Raw genomic sequence first — 9,152 nt, forward strand, 5'->3', positions numbered from 1 at the left:
CAATCCAATAGAGTTGGGTTATAAATAATCCAACAATACTACTAATATAATGCATTTGCAGTTACTTTTTTTCTATTCTGTTCTTCCTCAGCTAAAGATGCATTACTGTTCCAAATGGAACTCCATGCTGGTTTTCATCCCTTTTTTATGAACAAGGTTTCACTAGATCAGCTAGTCTGCATTTCACAGATTTAAATTGCCTTTTTTTTAATATTATTTGCAGCTTGTCAAGGAATACATTTTTAATTCAGCTCCACACTATCTATATTTAGATTCCTTTGAGATTCCCAGTTAAAAAAAAAAAAAAAAAAACAAAACCAAAAAAACCCCAAACAAAACCAAACCACAACAAAACCCATACAACCCGCCAACCCCCAAAATACTATCCTCCATGAAAAGCTGCTGCAAAGAACACTTCTCATTTGCCTCTGCATGGAAACAAATTTTGTTTACTGCAAACCTGTTGCCTGCAAATAACTTATTTCACTTGCACAAACAAAAGAAATAGAATTAACAACCTTCCATGCTATTGATTAAACAGTTATTTGCCATAGTGAAATCAAGATTTTCTTTAGTGCCCTATTTCACCTAGCCAGACTTGTTAATGTTTTAGAAGACTAGTTTTCCTACTTCTTGGGAGTATGAATTCGACCAAGAAGCATTTCTAGGTGCTTCAGACACAGCATGTCCTTTTTTTTTTTTTTTTAGAAAGCATTATCTAAATGCAGATATGTGCTTCAGCTCCTGTTCACAGGTTGATCACATAGTGCCCTATTATTTATTAAACTTTTCAATGTACAAAAAAAATCAAATAGTTCTGTGCCTTTTAAACATAATCTTTTTAATCTTCCCTTATATACTCTGCTTTCCATTCCTGAAGTGGGATACAAGCAGGTAGTTCTGGCACTTCAAACCAGAGTCTTCCATTTCTAACTCTTTGCATCATATTTTAATAGTGCCAGTATACAGCAGAACTACTTACTTTGCTATCTGCAATATTCATGTCTCTTGTTCCAGTATCACTTGTTCTAAATCACCAGGAGCTGGTCATACACTGCAGAAGCGTTCTCATGCAGCACAGGATGTGGGACTGTACTCACAGCTTTCTGGCAGCTCCTCTTTGATCCCTCAGTCTCCTCTGCCCTCCTGGTGGGTTTTGGGCGATGACTTCCATTGCTGTCTTGTGATTTCTCACACCTCTGCTTCTTGCCACAGCTCCTTTTACAGAAAGCTCTAAATTAGCTAATACTTTTGTAGCCACATTACCCCATTTCATAAGGCAGTAAGTGCTAGTCTGTAGCAGCCAAGCTACAGTCTCACTTCTGGATTTATGTATCTACATTGTTTCACAAAGCAACTGGGCTACGTGAACATCATCTTAGTGCAAATTAGTATGAACTAATTGGTTTTCTTCTGTTTTGTTCTTTTCTTCACTGGGACTGGAGAGGGAATCAAGGTCAGCTCAGCCTTTTATAAGAAAAACCCAAGGGAGGAAAATTGTCACTACTGTAACTAACCCCACAACTGAAGCCAGTAGTCTGATGTCCTGGATGCTGAAATTAATGAGGAAGATCTATTTTCTCCTTCTGCAAGATAACCTTCACTCTGGGACCATAAAAGTCTACAAAGATAGACAACACCTGAGAGAGCTTTGTGTACCAGAAATTATAGATATTACAATTTTTTTTGGATCTAGCTTTGGTTATGGCACTCTGATGCCTTGGCTAAAAAAGGGATTTTTCATTTCTTATGGAGTTTCTTTATGCTATTATTAAACATGTTCCATTTGACAGATAATTGCAATAGTAGGAACTTGAGTATATATAAAAGTAATACTTGTTAAAAAAAAAAACAACACACCCTTTTGCTTGTTTAAAAGAAACAGGAAAAACCAAGACTTACCTACATGCCTAATGTGACCATGAAAAGGAAATTAGGTGCTTGAATCAAAACCTGAATTTTTTCAAAGCCCTGAATTACCTTGCTTTATTCTGGAACCTGAAATGCCTTAATCCTCCTGTTCAAAGTTTTTGTCTGAATCTTGGCTTTTGAATGTTTCTAGATGTATCTCATTTTCTTAAAGGCTGAGTTTCCTAAGGGGAAAGGAAGAAGAAAAAGAGCAAATGAGATAATAGCATATAGACATTGAAGTCCAAGGCAGTAAAAACCGTAGAGATGTAAAAACAGCAACAAATGTGTTCAAGCAACCAGGAGTCACCACACACCTTTATTTTTTACTAGCAAAGATAAAAGAATGATTAAAAATATTCTGTAATTGAGCATAGACAAAAGCATTGATGTACTGATTGAGCCCCCTTGATTATTCCACATTTAGGGTGGCTTGGGATTCACAAACAAATTTTCCCTGAATCTAAGACCCTGGAAGTTTGATCTGGTGGATACTGTTGTGCAAAAATGAGGATGGGGGAGGATGTTCTCTGTTAATCTGTTGAGATGGAGTGTCTGCAACAGTGAATGTTAGATGCATAAGTCTGAGAAAAAGTAAGCAATGGAAACAGAGTGATGAATTGTCATCCAGGAATAGTAGTGGCAAGAACTTCTAGTTTTCAGTTCCTGCTCCCAACACTAAATATATTACTTTAGCTACTATTTAACATGAAATACTGACATAGTTTGGGATATTCTCTATTTCAGACAGATGACAACAAGTAAGCTAGTAAATTGTCACATACCTTCTGAAGATCACACTTGAGTTTACTGAACAATGCATTTTTTTTTCCACCCTGCAGGCTGGTTCAGCTGCAAAAAAAAAAAAAAAAAAGGGAGGGGGGCAAGGGAGCAGAGTGCCCTCTTTCCAAGATAGCCTGCATCCTTCTCATTCAGTCACTCTTCAGGCTTAGGAAGAAATTCCCCCACCTGCTGGACAGGCAGCCTAGTCAAGAAGACTTTTAAATAAAAACCACTTCCATTCTTCCTTCAAAAACAAGTCTGAGGATAATCTACAAAGAGAGGGTTCTAGGTTGTAGATTCTGAGTGAAATAAAGAGATGCCTAAGCCCAAGAGAATGGAAAGATTGGATGCAAAGAAATAATGATGATAGGGCTTAAGCATCTCTGACCGCATTTAGGTGCCTGTTTTTAAACCTAAATGTTTGGATTCCATTTTAGTCACCAAACCCTCCCAGTAACTCCCCACAGTGTACCTGGGCTTGAATGTAGGCTTTGAAGCCTCAGGTCAGTTGTCAAAATTTCTATCTAAATCAACAGAGAAGTTCTCACAGGTTAATAGTTACCTCTTATTTTCTTGGAAGTCTCATAATGTGCAGTCCTAGGTATCTTGAAGAATCCTAATCCTTTTTCTGTGTTTACAAATATTTTAATTCCCTTGTTCACGTGCTAGACAATGAAGTTTAAGAGTGAAATCTTAGGTACAGGGATGCTGGCTATAGGTGGTCTATAAGTGTCTCCAAAAAAAAAATTAAAAAATAATAAATCCAGAATTCAGAAACTTGAAATTTCTAGGGCAAAACAGTATGCTAAAATTAGTCCAAACAAATTGCTACGGTAAAGTGAAGATGAAATGAAATCTTTAATATAATAAGAAACTAGCATATTTTTTTCCTCTAGCTCCACATTACAACAGCTTTTTGCAGTCCAAACTTTTGGGTTACACACACAACTACACTATTATTCTAGAAAAGAGAAGCTGTTTTAACTGATAACAGCATTTCTAAAATAGCCAATTTAAAGAAAAATCAATAAGCTTACTAGTTATAACAGAAGGGAGAAGAGGGTACGCTCTTACACCATTGTTACTGAAAATCCTGGCACAGAGAGAATGCGTAAACAAGTACATCTTGGCAAAAGTAGGGATAAAAAAAATTCTCTAGCACACAGCTTTTTTTTGTTTACTGCCAGTATAGGTCTAGTGAGCACAAATCAGATGCCAGAACTACATCTACTTGTCTGCCAATACAGAGTAGAAGTACTTGCACACTGCAAGTTCTTCCAGGGGCACATATTACTATTGTCTCTCTCAAAACAAACAAAAAAACCCAACCAACCAACAAAAACCAACAAAAAAAAGAGAAAAGGGACAAAGGCACACGCAAGTTAAATGCAGAGACCACAACTGAAATAAGAAAAAGTAGTACTCAAACTACCACCACTCTTTCTGGCTCAAGTAATTAGTCAATCGTAGAGTTCTTCACCTTTAGAAGTAGTGAATAAGCAAGTTTAGCTGTAATTCTAATTAAAGAGAATATATGCCTTTTCATTTCCCATTTTCTCAGGAACAGATGCTACAGCAGTCAGTTTCTTTAATCACAAATCAAAGCCTCTTTATAGCTAGTGGTCTGCACTTAAAAACTCCCTCTCTTGGCTTCTTCCTAACCTGCAACTAAACATTTCTCTGACTCTTTCCTGTCTTTTCTGAACGCTCTCAGCTGCAGAATCCCAGTCCCTCTTTCTCCAGTCAGTATGTAGTTGCTGCTTCGTTTTGGAGAAAGACAACCAACAAGTACGTATATCACCATGATAATATATTATAATTAACAATTCAACAGACATAAGAGAAGACAACTATTGAAAACATTAGACATTTACCTAATGACAGGTAAATGGTTATAAGCACCTAGTTTATAAACCATAATTATAATATGGTCTATTATAAATTGTCTGCTAGCACTATAACTGGGTATGTTTTCAACCATATTACCATTCTGTTATTATGTTCAAGACAGGGCACATACTGTACAGGTTTCACTTAGTAATCAACAACCACCTGCAACTGTATCTTGTCAGATGAGGTCAAGACTTACTTGCAGGAATGGAGACTCATCATTTCCACTGGTAATTTATAATTCAAGCTGGTTGACTGGACACATTCATCCCAGCTGAAAGGCAGCAAGCAGCAGCAAACAAAGCCTGTCAGTTGTGACTGTTGACAGTTAAGCACATTGCACCGTACTGAAGCTTGGAAAATAAAGTCAGACATCTCGCCTAAGATGTTAGTGCCTTTTAAGCGGTGATAGTTGGCAGTCCTGCTATCTTCTGGTGGAAATTGGTATTATCTCCTCCATTACATTGCACTTCATCAGCAGTTTCCAGCACGTATGAAGACCCAGGCTCTAATGTAGTGCAGCATTGCACTGGAGAGATATTGATGTGCATAGCAGATGATGTTGGCCACAGAACTGGTTTCACATAAGGAACAAAAGAAAAACTTAGACATAATCTTTAACTCTTCCTCTGTATAATTTACTTTAGAATGGAGAGCAGAGATCAAGGTGCAAAGCTGGAAGTAGAAGCAAGTGCTTTTGAGACCCAAAGGTTACTCTAAGTCTGGATGAAACAGTCAACCATTGGCAAGCCATTCTACATACCTTAGCAGAATGGGGATCAGAATTAATTTTCTGGAGTTTCTTGAAAGGCACCAGACTCTTCAGTGGGGCCACAAAACACTGACCTGTGAGTGGAAGAAGGATTGAGCTCAGTAAGTTGGAAAGCATACCATTTTCAGTTGGGTTTTTTTTTTTCCCCTCTCCCATAGATATGTTGGCAAAACAGAATTAATTCTAAACGAACATAGCCTTTTTTCACCCTCTCTAAAGTACCATGTCAGCTGTCCAAATTCCAAAATCTTTATTTCAGGGAAAATAAGTTATTTCCATTTGCCTAAGTATATTTATCATTAAAAGTTTTGCTGTACTTTTTTGTGGGTTTAAATAATAGGACTCAGCATCCTTGCCAAGACAGAAGAGGACGGGGTGGGGTTAAGTGGCCCAAGCAGGCATATGCAAACGTCCCCTCACAGTTGTACAATATGTATCTGATTCTGCCATATGCGTCTCCGCTGTCTAACACAGAGATTATCTTCAGTGACCAAAATGTACAACTGTTTGCACAGCAACAATATACAGAGATTATTTTTAGCTCAAACATGTGGCACTACTCATTGTGCAGCTGCTTTCATGCATTAATGCATTGTGATACAAAACCCTAACTGCAAGAACCCAAATTAATTGCAAGCAACGAGACATTTTGGACTGAAACCCTCTCTTGGCTACACTGAAATCGAGTTGTTGACTTTTCAAGCTATAAGAGATATGAATCATGGAAAATATTTCATTTTTAACCCCTCAAAGCACCCAATATTCCTGAACTAATGCAAAATGCAGTTACGTGTTGGCTTAGACATTACAACTTCTCTGCCAAAGGTTAGACTATTCATCCAAGATTAGTTGCAAGTTTTTAAAACTGTAAATAAACTCTTGTTCCTAAACAGCACAGGTTTTCAAAGCAGGGAGTACAACCCACAGCCTATAAAAGGAAAAGATTTAAAGCAGAAATAAGACATTTGACTTTGCATATTTGGAACATTTAATCACCCTCTTGGTTATATGGCATAAGTCAGACTGGTAGCTTTTTCTTCAGCTCCTTAGTGAAAGTACATTTCTCTAATGGAGCCTTAATGCTTTGTAGGATGATTTAGATGCTAGTCCTGTATCTTTAACAGACAAGTCTAGAACTCCTCTTTATTTCAGGAAGGAAGACGCCCAAAGACTGTAAGTGCTATGGACTATAACTTTTTCTCCTGGTTGAGCAACAGTGTGCATCTTTTCACATTCATATTACAAGACATTAAGCAAAATACTGTATGCATAAACCCACTAATATAAGAATTGGGAGGATTTTAATCTCATTCTACTAGAGCGCTATGCAAAACTTAAATTATTTTTAGCTGTAAGCACAGGGGAAAAAAGTGTAAGGTATAAAAGGACTTTCTCAGGACTTATACTACTATAAAGAAATGCAATTGGGGAGACAAAAAGTAATTGTCTGTCTGAGACCTAGGTCTCATAACAAGCTTTGGCAGATTTGGCTGTGACACTTCAAAACACTGATGCAACTGAAGCACCTGATACTGCCCTTTTGCTGCAGACAACTGCCCACATGAAATAAACATCCTGGGTCTAGCCTTACATAGTATAATCTTAGCACACATTTACATTCATTGCCAGTTTATGTCAATTACCATATTAAAATAAGCACGTGTGTTGTTCTGTTGCCCTTCCGGGGCGGGGGGGGGGGGGGGGGCCACAATGCAGGTCATAAAACTCTCAGAACAGCTACACCCACGTCCAGTAAATAATCTTGTGTAATTTCATCTCATTTTCACAATTTTTTCCCACCTCTGAAATTTCTGTGGGTGCATGTGGGCACACAAAATTTTAATCCTGTTTAGAATGTAAGCAAATGCAGTTTTGATAGGTTCACCTCTGACTCGAGTAGTCAGAAGCTTACTATTTACTGTAAGATGCAAGTTTAAAAGTAGAGATAGTATTACATTATTTAACATCATTTTTTATGTCACTAGAGCAAATTCTGCAAAGCTGAGGTTGGCAACACTATGAAGCATAGGTGAATCAAGGACAGGTCAGCACCCAGGCCCACAGGTAGCAAACAATCCGCACTGCCATTGAGTTTGTGTGCCAATGCGCTGGTGCTGCCAGCTGCATCTTTAGACTTGAACACTTTTCCAGTCAAAGAGTTTGGATAGACCTGCGTCTTCCCTCGAAATGGTGCCCTATACTTGCGGCATTACCTGTAGCTGAGATCTTGAAATGTCAGGTGCTACACTGCAAGAGCGTTTACAGCCTCAGAAGCCCCTCAGGCAGTAACTGTGCTTCCTGTAACCCCATGCAACCTCGCCACACAGGAATTGGGTGCTTCATATTTAGTTCAGATGGACAATGCCTCTGGTCTCTTACAGCTGGACTTTAGTCAGTAATGCCTTGGTCAACATACAGTCAGAAGATTGCTGCCAATCAACCCATCACGCAGCGTCCCCAGAGCAAGGAAAGCTGGTGTCTCCGTAGCAGAACTCCTCCAGTCCACAGACGTACCTTCTGTCCAGCTCCCACAGCCTTACCCTGCATGATAAAAGCAGCACAAAACCTTAACGCACCTGGTGGAGAGCCTGATGCCAGACTACTGCTTTCTTGAAAGCACCTGTCAGAGATGGCCTTTTTTTTTCTGAGTGCATTTACACAATAGGCATTTGCTATTGCTTAGAAACATCCCCAAAATAAGCAGCTCTCAAACAAGGAGTTCAGTTCAGAGGGGAAACAGACACTCTTTTTTGTTGTTCCCTCAAGCAGCCTTGATTTTTCATCTGACAACCAAATCAAAAGCTGTCTGTAGAAGAATAAATTTCTGTCTTTCCAGCAGCTGTAAATCAGAAATTGGAATGGGTAACCCATGTGCAGCTACAATTAAGAATATTTATCTGGTCCATTTAGCCTTTTTACACCCACTAGACTATCTGGAGAGAATAAGCGACACAAATTTCAAAAAAATCCAAATGCTCATTTTAAGGTCACAGTGATCATATACATCGCTTTACTGAACAGCGTAAACAAGACTAGTTATTTTATATACTCTTTGAGTTGTCCTATAGAAAGTATCATTGTTGAACTTAATTTCGTACTATATGAAGCACTTGTAAAATCTATTGTAATTGTCTTAAACAGAGAAGGACTTTCTGTGAGGCTGCAAAGACCACAGCAACTTACCAGATCAGATGCTTTTGTCAGATCAATGAAAGCTTGCAAAAATATCAGCTTCTGTCTATTTGCATTGATAAAGGTCTTTATTGTATTATTGTCGCCTGGGAATTTTGCAGTAGTTTGCATCCAACCTGCACTAAGATTCTGAAACTCTGCTCTCTGCATCACGCAGAAACAACAGCCTGTTGGTGGGAAAGCTAGGTGGCCTGGTCTATTTAGTGAGGATCTTTTGATGTCGCTGTCTGGGCCAGGTGCCCTTCAATTCTTCTGAATCGTCACTGCATGTGACAACATTATCTACAGAGTTGCGTAGCCACAGCCTTTTCCTTATCCAGTTTAGAATACAATAGTTCAGTTGGAAAGGACCTACGGTGATCATCTAGTCCCATTGCCTGACCAAAAGTTAAAGCATACTAACAAGGGCATTGTTCAAATGCCTCAAACACTGACAGGCTTGGGGCATCGATCACATACCTAGGAAGCCTGTTCCAGTGCTTGACCACCCTCTCAGAAAAGAAATGCTTCCTAATGTCCATTCCGAACCTCCCCTGGTGCAGCTTTGAACCATTCCTACACGTTCTATCACTGGATACCAGGGAGAAGAGATCAGCACCTCCTTCTG

General features: G+C 38.8%; 1 long non-coding RNA gene across 1 annotated transcript; it reads right to left on the reverse strand.

Annotated features, from left to right (window-relative positions):
- Positions 1 to 857: 857 nt before the first annotated feature.
- Positions 858 to 5,249, reverse strand: LOC129206406 (uncharacterized). The gene is made up of 4 exons (XR_008577124.1): positions 4,781 to 5,249; positions 2,694 to 2,760; positions 1,981 to 2,093; positions 858 to 1,218 (listed from the first exon to the last, which is right to left on the reverse strand). It is a non-coding gene; the product is annotated as an uncharacterized LOC129206406 (long non-coding RNA).
- Between the last annotated feature and the right edge of the window lie 3,903 nt (positions 5,250 to 9,152).

The sequence above is a fragment of the Grus americana genome, chromosome 4, assembly GCF_028858705.1.
Source record: "Grus americana isolate bGruAme1 chromosome 4, bGruAme1.mat, whole genome shotgun sequence".
Lineage (NCBI taxonomy): Eukaryota > Metazoa > Chordata > Aves > Gruiformes > Gruidae > Grus > Grus americana.